Below are 14,059 nucleotides of genomic sequence, written 5' to 3' on the forward strand. Positions count from 1 at the left end.
CAATGTTGTGAAGTAATTAGCCTCCAACTAATAAAAATAAATGAAAAAAAAAAGAAAGAAAGAAAGCAACTGCAAAAACTTCCTAAAAAAATAAAATAAAATATATAAAAAAATAAAGTTTCTAGACATAAAAACTGATACAAATTCTTACAACTTTTAAAGAAAGTCTATAATTTAAAATTTTTCATTAAAGAAAATTCCAGGGAGAAATTACTTTATAAACTAATTCTAACCATATGAGGAAGAAGTGATTTTACCTAAGTCCTTCCAAAGAATAGTAAGAAATGGATTATTCACCAACTCATTTTTTATTCACTTTCTTCTTCCAAGATAAGAAAACCTAGCTGAAGGAGTATGTTATATAACATTTCTCTCAACACATTTTCTTTGTTGTCTCCATATATACACAGACCTTTCATATGGATTATCCATTTAGCAGACCTCATTATCCAGTGCCTCATCACAGTTCCATTCCCATTCCTTTACTTTCCATATGCACATTTCCTTTCATATCAGACCAGACTAAGTCAGTCAGTATGTGACTATTCCTATGCTGCTATGTGCAAGAGATCAGCTAACTTGTGAGTCTCAGTTGTCCTACAAGGTATCTGTTTTAGGTAAGGATATACAGACTGGAATTCCAAAACTGCGTGTCATGACTGGAAGACTCCTGATTGTTTTTCATTCCACCGTATAAACTGCTACTTGCATTTACAGAAACAGCAGACTCTGGTCTTTGAAGATGAATTTTTGTCTCTTGGCATCTTCCATTCCTGGTCATCAATAGTCTTTGTCACCCTGGCTATCTAATCTCTTTAACCTGTCCACTAAACTCCTCTCCAGCCGGGCCCTAACAGGAGAATTTCATGAAAGTCTTAAAGCCTAAATTTCCTGGAGGAATGTTTCAGTTGATCAGAAGGCCAAAATGTTTTCAGAGAGATGTGCTGAAGACTTGAAGGGCAAGGGAGAAGGCAAGGTAAGTGAGAGGGTGGATTCAGTGGAACAAAAGTAATAGCCAGGGCCTTGGTAGAAGCAAGAGGAGAGAGTCTTCCAAAACCAAGTCATGATATACTTTACGAGAGATTCCTCACTCTTGCAGGAGATTGGCCATCCCTACGATGTTACTGAGTGCTTCCCAGGTGACGCAGCGATAAAGAATCCACTTGCAATGCAGGAGATGTGGGTTCAGTCCCTGGGTCAGGAAGATCCCCTGGAGAGGGAAACGGCAACCCACTTTTTTCTGTGCATTATGTTGGGGGTCATCAGTTGGGAGTAAGGGGTTGTAGAGAGGGTTGAGGCAGCAGATCGGATATTTGAGAAGAATAAAAGTTTGAAATAGTTGTAGTGGAGAGTAAAATAGCTGTAGCTCAGGCATTGATGAGGCATTACTTGAGATTAGTGACCATGAATTTATAAGTTCATTTTTTTGTGAGACTTTATGTAAGAGGCAATTTAATGTAATGACCAGAGCTCAGTCTTCTGAGCTAGAAAAGCCTGGACTGTGTGACTTTGAATGGGTTACTTAATGTCTCTGAACTTCATCTGTACAATGAAAAGAATAGTAATCCTTTTCTCATAGGATTGTTGGAAGAAGTGAATGAGTTGTTATGTGAAAAGCACTTAGGACAGTGCCTGATATACTTTTCTAAGTATATCAGGTCTTTATTTTCTCTAATATTGCTCAACTGGCTGAGGGCAGGTAGAAGGATAGCAGAATCATCCAGGGTTAGGATGGAGTTTGCCTGACTGGTGCATAGAAAGTACAGAAGGCAAACGAGTTGACTGAAATTAATGATGTGATGAATCACAGATTAAGATGAACCATAAGTCAAGATAGAGGTAATGACAGAAGTAGTCACAGATGTAGAAAATTAACACATGGTTACCAGGGGGAAAGGGGTGAGGAGGGATAAACTGGAAGATTAAGATTGACATATACACACTACTGTATATGTAACAGATAAATAAGGATTCTGGGCAGCACAGGGAACTCTACTTAATATTCTGTAATGACCTATATGGGAAAAGGGTGGATATATGTTTAACTGATTCACCCTGCTGTATACCTGAAATTAACATGATATAAATCAACTGTATTCCAATTAAAATTATTTTAAGAAAACCAGAGGTAATGAGAAGAAGTGATGGATAAGGAGAACACTATCTGGATGAGCAGGATATTTTAATGAGATTGAAGATCTGTTATAGTTGGGGTAGCAATTAGACAAGCTGGAAGGATGGAAGGTTGTCCTCAGATAATGGGACACGGGTTAGTGATTTTTCAGGGTGAGGAAAATTGGAATGACGCTATCCCCACTATGAACATAGGAGGATGTAGAAAGGCAGGAGAAGAGGTCAAAAGAAGCCAGTGACTAGATGACTCATCCACCAGGATAGTGAAGTCCCCCAGGACTATGGTGGCAAGAGGGGATGGAGAGGAAGGAAGTGCCAAGGTTTTGGTCCCTCATGGAACTGATATGTGGGAGCTCCTCTCTGGAGTGTCTTTCCACAGAGCCATGCATTGTTGCTATCCATTGCTAAAATCCAGAGGCCTCTATAACAATAGCCAATATTTATCAAATGCTTTGTGATAGGCACAGTTTTGGGCTTCCCTGGTGGTTCAGTGGTAAAGAATCCACCTGCCAATGCAGGAGACATGGGTTCGATCCCTGGGTTGGGAATATCCCCTGGAGTGGGAAATGGCAGCCCACTCCGGTATTCTTGCCTGGAGAATCCCCATGGACAGAGGAGCCTGGCAGGCTACAGTCCACGGGGTCCAAAGAGTTGGACACGACTGAGAGATTAAACAACAAGGCCCAGTTTTAAGCACTTATTTAACGTAAGCAATTTTTTTCATCCTCTCTGTGAAGACTATGAAGTGGGTTCCCATTATTAGTCCTATTTTATAAATGAAAGAGCTGAGGCTCAGAGGTGTTAGGTCATGTGCTCAAGGCCCCAGAGCTAGTAAGTGGCAGATCTTAGATTTAAATTGTTAGCCTGACTTCAGGTCTATGTGCACAACCACTATGCCACCCTGCCTCTCAGCACATGAAGTTACTATTACCTTAGTACAAATTCATCTCTAGGGGGGCATTCCTCCATGTGAACTTACAAGCAAGTGCTGGGGCGGGAGGTGTCTGTCTATAATAATTGTGGGTGTGGCCCATTGTGTCCGCCAGTTTGTGTCCGCCAGTTCTCTGGGCTTGACATGAGTCAGAAGAGTGTCCATCACATCAGGGATGCAGGGGCTGCCTGGGCCTGGGGATCAGCGCCTGAGGGTCCTCCAGGGGTGCAGGCTGCGGAGGACCGCGTGGGTTGGGGCTGGCACGTGGGCTTGTGCTTGAGGTCCCTGGACACCTCCTGTCTTCTGCTGCTTGCCCTGGACACCGAAGACACCTGCCTCCCCAGGTGGTCACTGGGCCAAGACTGTTGCACAGATGGGCGGGCAGTAAGGGGGCTGAGCAAAGGCCAGCACAGCCTCAGTGCCCTCTGACCCCACACCTTTTGGCCTGTGGGAGGCCAAAGAGAACAGGCTGTTTGGAGGAGGCTGGGAAAAGCCCTGGAGGCAGTGACCGGCCTCAAGATGCTCCAGTGTTGCTGGCAGGGGGTCGGAGGAGGGGTGGTCTGGTGCAGTGCTCCACCCACCAAAATACACCAGAAGGAAGGGGCGGCAGGCATATAGGGATGGTGAGTAGGCAAGGGGGCTGAGTGCTGGGGGACATTGCAGAAGTATAGGTGAAGCAGGCTCTCATTGCCATCAGCAGTGAGACCCCTGCCATGATCCGCAGCCCCCTCACCATTTGTCTGGGTGCAGGGAGGCTCCAGTGTTAGAATTCCTGAGACGGGACAGAAGAGGGAAGTAAGCTCTTGCCTAGGAGTGGAAGAGGCTGGCCTGACACGGTCCCCGTCACTGAGTGTTGGGGGCTGTCTGCTCCGCGCTTTCTCACAATAGGAAAGGCTCACCTGGTCATGTGGCCATCGAGCCAAGGACATTTCCCAGCCTTCCTCGCTTGAGCCCAGCCCTGCCAACAAGATGGGAGCTGAACGTGTCCTGCCCAGGCGCACACTTAGCAGGACTGAGTGTGTGCGCTTCCTTCTTCCCTCCTTGTTGGCTGGGGCCTTGGCAAGAATCGCATTCTGCGCTTGAACTACAAGTGGAAGCCGTGAGGGCAGCAGGGCTGCCCACCTCGTCACCTGTTTCTGAACTGTTACCTGAGAGACAAGAAGCTTCAATCTTGTTTAAGCCCTCATCTTTTCAGATTGGTGTTGTAGCAGTTTATCCTATGGGGCTTCCCAGGTGGCGCTAGTAGCAAAGAACCCGCCTGCCAAATGCAGGTAGGCATAAGAGACACAGGTTCAATCTCTGGGTCAAGAAGATCCCCTGGAGAAGGACAAGGCAACCCACTCCAGTATTCTTACCTGGAGTATGCCACGGACAGAGGAGCCTGGTGGTCTACGGTCCATGGGTCACAAAGAGTTAGACACGAGTGAAGTGTCTTAGCAGTATGCCCTAAGATATGGCCTTCTCCTTGGAAAGGTGCAGTAGAGATGTTCTGATGCTTTGAACCCGAGCCAGGCTGTTGGTACGAGGGGCTTTGCTCAGCTCTGGAGCTGGAGCCCCCATTCTCATGTGCAGGAGTTACTTGCCCCACGCCAGGCATCCAAGCGTGACTTTGGGAGCACCTAACGCCCCTGTGGGAGGCAACCCCAAATGGGCCTCTGGCTCCCAGCTCCACCTCGGGGGACTCAGCTAGGCTGGGCTGATCCCAACGCGATGCCCAGTGCCTGAGCTGGGCCCCAGCCTGCGGAGATCGACCAGGTCCATCCAATCCTCCCTCTTGGACTGAAAAAAACAACAATCTGTTTGGTTATTTATGCTGGCATAACAGACATGGATAAATCAAGCTGCAAAGTTGATGGGAAACAATATCTCCCAAGGATCTGCTGCAGCTGAAAAATGTCACCATAACGTCCTTCTTAGAATGACTGTTTTCACTCACCGAGAAACGTTGTTCTCTGAAATCATAGATGATCAGAAATGTCACTGTTTGAAAATTTTCAATGTGAATGAAACATCACCTCTTGCCTGGAGGGTCTCAGTTACCCTGACACAGGGAGGTAGCCTGGGTTTACAGCCCAGATGCAGAGCTGTAGTTAAGGGCTTTCTGGACACAACTGTCCACCGCTGTCCTGGCTCTGATTCTGAGGAAAGAAGAGGCTCTTGGTTCTCTCTGCAGCCCAGACCTGATCCAACCTCTTCCCACTCAGCTTGGCTTTCCTGTGAGCCTAACAAAATCCCGCTCATTTAAATGTCACCTACGCTCTTACCCAGCATTTTCAATTTAACTCACTAACCCAGTTTCTCTTGCATTTGGTGAGATGCCTCTGGGCTCCTCTGCTGTGAGCATTCTCTCTCACTGTTCACAGGTCAGGAAACCTGCTTTGTCAGATCAAGACCCAGGTTTGTCCCTTGTGGTCTTAGGCTGATTGGTGCAAGAGTCATTTGAATTTGGGAATATGGATAAAATCAAAGCTCATGGGGTGGGGCAAGATCAAGAAGTAGAGTTAGGGCTTCGAGGGGTCTTGCCAGGCTGAAGTGATGAGGAAATAGAAACTACAATGAGGCAGGAGCTATAGGAGGTATTAATAAATAAAGGCTAGAATTGATAAATGAAGGAAAGAGCAGCTGCAGTGAGTCTGAGTTTGAAGGAGAACAGCGCAGATATTCAGAATGAGCCCTGCCCGTGAATTGAGGGTGGTGGTGCTTGGCTAGCTCCTTCCTGATTCAGCACCAGGGCTCCCAGGGGTGTGGTTCTAGGTTACCTGTGAGGCTCTTTGTTCTCAAGACTCAACTAGCTTAGCTGAAACCTGTTACCTCTCCCGTGCTACCAATACTCAGATGTGAGGCAGTCCGGACCACAAACAGGGCTCTTTCTGGAAGAGCCCCTTCATTCATTCCTCATTCTCTCAATCTAGGTATGTATTAAGCAGTCTCCTAGATATTCCCTGGTAGCTCAGCTGGTAAAGAATCCGCCTTCACTGCAGGAAGCCCTGGTTTGATTCCTGAGTCAGGAAGATCCGCTGGAGAAGGGATAGGCTACCCACTACTGTATTCTTGGGCTTTTCTAGTGGCTCAGCTAGTAAAGAATCTGCCTGCAATGCGGGAGACCCGGGTTCAATCCCTGGGTTGGGAAGGTCCCCTAGAGAAGGAAATGGCTACCCACTCCAGTATCCTGGCCTGGAGAATTCCATGGACTGTATAGTCCATGGGGTCACAAAGAGTTGGACACGACTGAGTGACTTTCACTAGATAAAAGCTTTCTTAGCACAGACCTTTTAAAATTCACCACGGGAGAAATAGCCACTTTATCAATAAATCCACTTCTTACTGATCACTTTGTCTCTCACTGAGTTCTTTTGTAATGAGATATAAAGAACCTGAGCTTCATTAAGTCCTGAGTCGAGGTGTGCAGTCTCAAGAGACAGTGGGTTCAAGTTTTGGCTGGGTTTGAATCCCATCTGAGTTGTGTGGTTTCAGTTCTAACTCTCAAATGTATTCTTTTTTTGGTGACATGTCTTGAGAAGTACAATCTAGTAGTTAAGATGAAGAAGGAATTCATAGGGCCTGGACTCCATCTCAGGCCTGTCTGTGCAGATCCTGCGCAGCCACCTCTCCAGTGGACTCTGAACTCTGTGCTTAGCGCCTGTGGGAATGACAATGGAAGGATAAGACCCCCCTCTGGGCAGGGGAATCTTGAAGAAGAGAAAACAGACACTAATCACCCCTGCCTCCGGACACTATCTATCAGAATGTAAGCACAGGCTTATCAGTTATTAACTATTTGGAATGTAACTGCGGGCTTATTGATTATTGACTGTTTGAACACATAACACGTGAATGATGGGGTTATTGTAGTTGTATTTACCCTTCCTTTGTTTATGTAAGTCTCAAGGGAATTGGGGTAGTGGGTTTGGACACATGGGGTATAAAAGATTTTCACAAATGCTGGTCGGGGTCCTTGGCTAAGAGGAGACTCTGCCTTGGGCCCGCCGGCGTAATAAACTGCACTCCACTATCTGCATTGTCCTTCTGAGTGAGTCTGTTTCCCGGAAAGCGTGGCTATAACATTTGGTGCATTGGCCGGGAAACTCCTCACTTTGAGGAGACAGGTCTCATTTGAGGCCACCCCGAGGCTTTGTGGCTTGAATCTCCTAGAGGGGGGAAGGCGCCTCGCCCCTCTGGAAGGATTCTGCTTCTCAACGCCCGGACCTTTCACGTCAGCAGGTAGTGGACGGCAGCAGGGGAACTGAGCGCTCAGGTGAGGAGGAGCCCACCCAGCAGGGTGGAAGAGGGGGCCTGATCACCCCCCTGGGAGGGACTAGAAGGAGCGGGGACCCACAGGAGCCTGGAATAGGCAGGCGGCGATTGCTTGGTACACAGGTCGACGAGCGTGCTAGGGTTTAGGAAGGAAATTTGTGAAGGTCATTTAGGAGGTGTTTCCACGCCGTCTCGGGGAAAATTATTACCAAGCGATCGCCAGGGGATTTTTAGGATAGGAAACTGGTCCTTGTATGCTCGTATTCTGCCCTCCCCCAGGAGGTGTCCTGTCTGCTGTGAAATTCTTGACCCCCTCAGAATTGTTAGGCTAGAAGGAGGGGGATACAGAAGTGAGTATGAATTGGCTTTTCCGGAGATGGCCTGGGACATGGGATATTTAACCCATCTGTGTTTTCATTCGCACCTGATCAAGCCCACCAAGGCAGAACGGACTTTAAGGGAGAAACAGTCTCGGACCATGTGATGTTCTGGTTCAGCTATGCTGACTGGCAGGTGAAGACACGCCAATCCCCCTTCTCCCTCTGGGGTCTGGCAGGTAAGGCTCTTCTCGCCCCAATGAGGAAGGAGGCAGAATGGCAATTTAAGTGTCACTGAGTGGAAATATCAGAAGTACATAGGGTACTGAGAACTTCGTAGACAGAACGAAAAGGAAAAGTAGAAGAAGGTCTGAGAAGGTAAGCAAGATGGGGGAAAGTGAATCTAAGGCAACTGTATCGGAGTGCATGATTAAAAATTTTAAGAAGGGATTAGGAGGAGACTATGGGGTGAAGATGAAGCCTAACTGCCTCCACATACTCTGTGAGGTCGAATGGACCCCTATGGGAGCAGGATGGCCACCAGAGAACACCGTGAACTTAAAGTCACAGGAGAGCCAGGACACCTGGATCAGTATCCATCTATTGACTCATGGCTAGGGTTAGCTCGAGACCCTCCTACTTGGACAAGTTTCTGTATCCAGAAGGGAAAGGGAAAAATATTAATGGCACAAAAATTGACTGATGATAAAAAAGGAAATTCTACAGGATTTGGACAGGGATGACCTGACCCCTCCCGCATACTGGATAATGACACGCCTGCCTCCCAGTGCTTCACCAGGACTGGAGGCCGCCTTAATGCCCGATCCAGGGCCAGGTGAAGTTTCTGCAACAGCCAGCTTTCCCGGAGTTCGTAGAGCCGCCGTTTGGGCAGGCTCCGATCCCGGTGACAGAAGCCTCTGGCCAACACTTCCAGAATCCGGCTCCAACCGAACCACCCAAGCTATGCCCGCCTCTCCCGGTGAGTACTGACAAGAGGGGGAGGGAGATGTTGGAATTAAGCAGAGACCGCGCTCTGCCAGAGAGCCGGAGGGAATAAAAGAGAACAGACAAGAGACTTACAGTGCTAGCTGCTGCTCTGGGAAAGTCTATCTCGGGCCCTCCAGAAAACCTCATCTGCCCCAAGGACAGGACAGTCCTTCAGCCGGTCCCAAGGGAGGCCCTGGGCCCATTACAGCCAAACCAGTGTGCCTGGCGCCGAGCTTTTGGCCACTGGAAGAATGAATGCCCTGAGGCAAGGAAGGAAGAGGAAGCTCCTGCAGTTGTGGGGCTTGCTGACCTGGAAATTAACTAGGGCTGCCAGGGCTCAGAGATATCAGGTCCCTGCGAGCCCATGGTAACCGTAAAAGTGGGGGACCAAAACATTGACTTCATGGTGGATACAGGAGCAGAACTGTCGGTAGTAACAAAACCTGTGGCACCTCTGTCCACAAAGACTACCGCTGTAACTGGGGTATCCGGAGAAGAGATGATTAAATCGTTTTGCCAGCCCAGAAAATGTCAGATGGGGGGAGGGCACCAAGTGATTCATGAATTCCTCTACATTCCTGAGTGTCCAGTACCCCTGTTGGGAGGAGACTTGCTCTCCAAACTAGGAGCACAAGTGACTTTCTCCCCTGAGGAGAGGCCCACCTTCTGGACGGACTCTATGACTTATTTGCCCTCTCTCTCAATACCAACCCAAGATGAGTGGAGGTTGCATGAGCCTCTGAAGGCAGAACCGGGTGGGCCAAAAGAGCATGAGGGAGCTAACTCAATTATTCCCTGAGGTCTGGGTGGAAGACAACCCCCCCTCCCCCCAGGCTGGCTAAACATCACGCCCCAGTGATAATGGAACTCAAACCAGGCACCATCCCGGTTAGAGGGCGCCAGTACCCGCTATGGATGGAGGCCTGAGCCGGCATATTGCCCCACATCAATAGATTGAAACAAGCAGGCATTCTAGCAGAGTGCCAGTCGGCTTGGAATACGCCAATCCTGCCAGTCAAAAGGGAAGGAGGACAGGACTATAGGCCTGTACAAGATCTCAGGCTAGTCAACCAGGCTACTGTGACTTTACACGCCACTGTTCCAAACCCCTATACCTTACTTAGCCTCCTCCCACTGAGGACTAAAGTTTACACTTGCCTAGATCTCAAGGATGCCTTCTTCTGCATATGCCTCGCCCCAGCGTCACAGCCCATCTTTGCCTTTGAATGGGAAGATCCAGTGGGGAGCACCAAACAACAGCTCATCTGGACTCCCCCACAAGGGTTTAAAAACTTCCCAGCCATCTTTGGGGAAGCCCTGGCTTCTGATCTGGACTCATTCCATCCAGAAGAGTATGGATGTCAGCTCCTACAATACGGGGATAACCTGCTGCTGGCTGCCTGAGACCAAGGAAAAATGCTGGAAAGGGACAAATGCACTGCTCCAGCTGTTGATGGAAGCAGGTTACCGGGTGTCGAAGAAGAAGGCACAGATCTACAAAGAGGAGGCCCAGAGTTCTGAGATGGTGGAATGAACCAACCGGACACTTAAAGGGACTCTCCAAGTGGATCAGAGAGACTGACTGCTCCTGAGTGGACTTGCTTCCAATGGCTCTGCTCAGACTCAGGATGACCCCACAGTCCCAAGGCTATTCTCCGCACGAAATTGTGTATGGGAGGCCTCCTCCCATAATAAAACAGGTGTCAACAAATTTGCCTCAGGTAAGGGGGGATAGGATTTCACAGCAGATGGAACTGGGTAAAGTAATAAATTGGGTAACTGAGTTTGTACAAGAAAGGGTGCCGTTCCCCCTTGGGGAACAGATTCATGAGTTTACACTTGGTGACCAAGTATGGGTCAAAGATTGGAAACATGATTTGCTAGCCCTTTGGGGAAAGGGCCCTTATGTTATTCTAACTACCCCTACTGCAGTTAAAGTTGCAGGTATTGTCCCTTGATCCATCACACCAGAGCGAAGAAGGCATACCACGCTGACCCGGAGGACGCCAAGTGGACCATCCAGAAGGACCCCACCGACCCACGGGGAACCAAGATCATTCTGAAGAGGAAGAAGAGAATGAGATCCCGGACGAGCCCTCTACAGGATGGAGCTGGGTAAACGACTCTTGCTGCTCGGCCTCATCAACGCAATTCTGAACCTGACCAGTGTTCCTGCACAGGACAACGTCTTCATCTCGTAGGCACATTCTTACGCGAACTTCCACAACTCCTCCAACTGTTGGGTATGTGGGGCTATGCCCCTGTCAGTAATAGACAGACTCCCCTGGTGGGTATCGTCACTCCGTTATGGGGACTTTAACAACAGAAAGGAACTTTCCTCTCTCTCACCAACCATAACCTTTCTTTTCCCTCTGGTGTTAGAAGAAGCCATCAATGGGCCAGGGACATAGGGTCACATTTAACATGAACACCAACCAACCTTATGGAGATAACAAAGGCTTATTACCTCATATATGAGAATTAAAGAGGAAAAGGGCTCCCTTACAAAAGGGGGACAGGCCTCCTGGTGCCTTGAGCAATACTACCAGGTCTGGGATGAATATTTCTGGATGACTCCTGAAAAAGGACAGTTGATTGCCCCTGCTACTATTTGCTGGGAACAGAAAGAACAGAAAGTTGGATTTGGAGACCATCCCCTAGACCCAAAAGAATTGTTATTTGTCCCCTGAACAAAGTAAACAAATCTTGGAAGTTACCTATCACCCCAATCAGTCTGCTCAGTGGCCCGGTTCCGACTGGAAATATAATCCTGGAATCCGCTGGGTAGCCCCCAATGGGACCCAGTGGCTCTGTGGGCTTAACTTATGGCCATGGTTACCAGTTGGCTGGGTGCGGCGTTGCACATTAGGATTTGCTTTCGCCCATGGCAGAATTAAGCCTAGCCTACACCAGCCTCCAGTAAACCTGCCTTATCTGCATGCAAGATGGACACGATCTGTGTTCCAATGGTATGACTATCTTGCTGCCTTGTTTATACCCTCTGTAGGGACAACGGATATCATGGTTAAGGTAGAGGCCTTAACTAATTTCACTAAACAGGCCCTCTTATACAGTACTAAAGCCATTCAAGCTTTGAACGAAGAACAGATTCAGATGAGGAAGGCAGTAATTCAAAATAGGATGGCATTAGACATACTCACAGCAGCCCAAGGAGGGACTGTGGCGAATGGTGTGTACATCCCTGACCTGTCTGAAGATGTATCTGCTGCCTTGGAGGATATGCAAAATCAAGCGAAAGCCATGTCTAATGAACTGTTGTTATAGTAATCTTGATCATACTGCTTTGTGGACCCTGCTTCCTACAATGCCTTGTGAATTTTGTAACCCAGAGGTTGATAGCATTCTCTCATGTGGGTGGCAGGAGGGCTAAGGTACAATATATCTCAATAAATGATGCTCGTTAGGGAAACTAAGAGCATCAAGAGGGGGGAATGAAGAAGGAATTCATAGGGCCTGGACTCCATCTCAGGCCTGTCTGTGCTGATCGTGGGCAGCCACCTCTCCAGTGGACTCTGAACTCTGTGCTTAGCGCCTGTGTTTGGATATGATCAATGGAAGGATATATGACCCCCCTCTGGGCACCGGGGAATCTTGAAGAAGAGAAAACAGACACTAATCACCCCTGCCTCCAGACACTATCTATCAGAATGTAAGCACAGGCTTATCGGTTATTAACTATTTGGAATGTAACTGCGGGCTTGTTGATTACTGACTGTTTGAACACATAACACGTGAATGATGGGGTTGTTGTAGTTGTATTTACCCTTCCTTTGTTCATGTAAGTCTCAAGGGAATTGGGGTAGTGGGTTTGGACACCTACACATCGTACACATGGGGTATAAAAGATATTCACAAATGCTGGTCGGGGCCTTGGCTAAGGAGGCAGAACACTGGGCTGCCTTGGGCCGCGCAGGAAAACGTATCAAAACATGGCGCACCCACTAATCATCGCATTCCTGGGGTCCTTCCTCGGAGTGAAGTCTGGTTTCGCAGCAAAGGTGGCTTATAACACAGACGATTGGAGCATCAGAGAACAAACCTGCAGGGGTTGAACCCTAGTTGTGAGGCAAGTTACTTATCATTCTACCTGTGACTGAACCCAAGTTGGGTTTGTGAGGCCAAGCGAGCTACAACATTGGAGTTGGGAGAAGAGAAAGGTTTAATGCAGGGCTGAGCAAGGAGAACAGGCAGATCATGTGCAGAAGACCCAGACTCCCTGATCGCTTTCAGGGAAGGGTTTTTAAAGGCAACATTTGGGGTGAGGGTGACAGGGAGGTATGACTTTTTAGATTGGTTGATGGTGAGATAACAGGGTGGTGGTCCAGGAATCTCAATCAGCTTCTGGTTCCAACCAGTCTGGGGCCCACATACTTGTGCTCAGCTTGACCTCCACCTAGGTGGGCATCTTGATATGATCTCCAGTGGCCTCAGCCTGCAGTGGTTTGGGTTCCCAGGCAGAGATTGAGACCGGGTCCCAGCTGTGAGAACACCAGATCGAAGCCGCTAGACCAGCAGTCAGTGACAAAGGCCTTGGCTATTCAACTTTTCAGAAAAGAATTTCCACAGAAAGTAGTGAAGCAAGTATTTATTCAGAGTACAGTGTTTGTGAACAGACACGCATATGGACTCAGAGAGAGAATCACGCCCTTGTGGCAGTTTAAATCACTTTTAAATTGCTTCCAGGTTTCCTTTGGCCAAATCATTTTGATTTGCCTGGTTCACAGTCCATATTTGTTGTATCTCAGGACCCTCTCATATGTGTGCACACATCTCTTAGCCAAGATGGATTCTACTAAAGTGTCCTAAGGGTAGTTATCACTCCTCTTTTGATCTCCAAGGAGCTTTTCTGCATGCATGTGTGGTCAGGGAAATCTCCTAACTTCAAGAATGAGAAATATGTGGTCTGGGCAGGGCCCAGCTCCCTCCCTACTTGTCCTGTTATTCTCATCTTGGAGTTTTGGTCCACAGGGAATGAATCTTCAATTGGTTTACCCTGGAGAGGGAGGGGTGGGCATTTACCTTCTGCCTCAAATCCTCCCTGAGAGATACAAAACCCCCAAAAACCTTTATTGGGAAGATGAGGGTGAAGATCTTCCATAACTTCAGGCTGGCAAGGGGCTTGTACCCCCTACCTAGTTGGGGTCATAAAACTCTTGCCCTGTCATTAAAGGGCCCCCAGGGGGCCTTTGTTGTTTCAGCAGAATCTGCTTCGGGGAGTGGTTAGAATCCCTGCATCACCATTGTTCTGTGATGCCCCAGAGAAAACTAAATAGAGTAGCAGGAGCTAAAGATCAGCAAAAGACTATAATCAGAGCCTCAAGCAGGGGTAGGAATCTGGTTGTACAAGACCAGCATATTTTTGTTAATCTCCAGCTTAAAATTTAGTATCTATTTCTAAAATGGAAGGTCTAAACCT

The sequence above is a fragment of the Cervus canadensis genome, chromosome 2 (genome assembly GCF_019320065.1).
Source record: "Cervus canadensis isolate Bull #8, Minnesota chromosome 2, ASM1932006v1, whole genome shotgun sequence".
Classification (NCBI taxonomy): domain Eukaryota; kingdom Metazoa; phylum Chordata; class Mammalia; order Artiodactyla; family Cervidae; genus Cervus; species Cervus canadensis.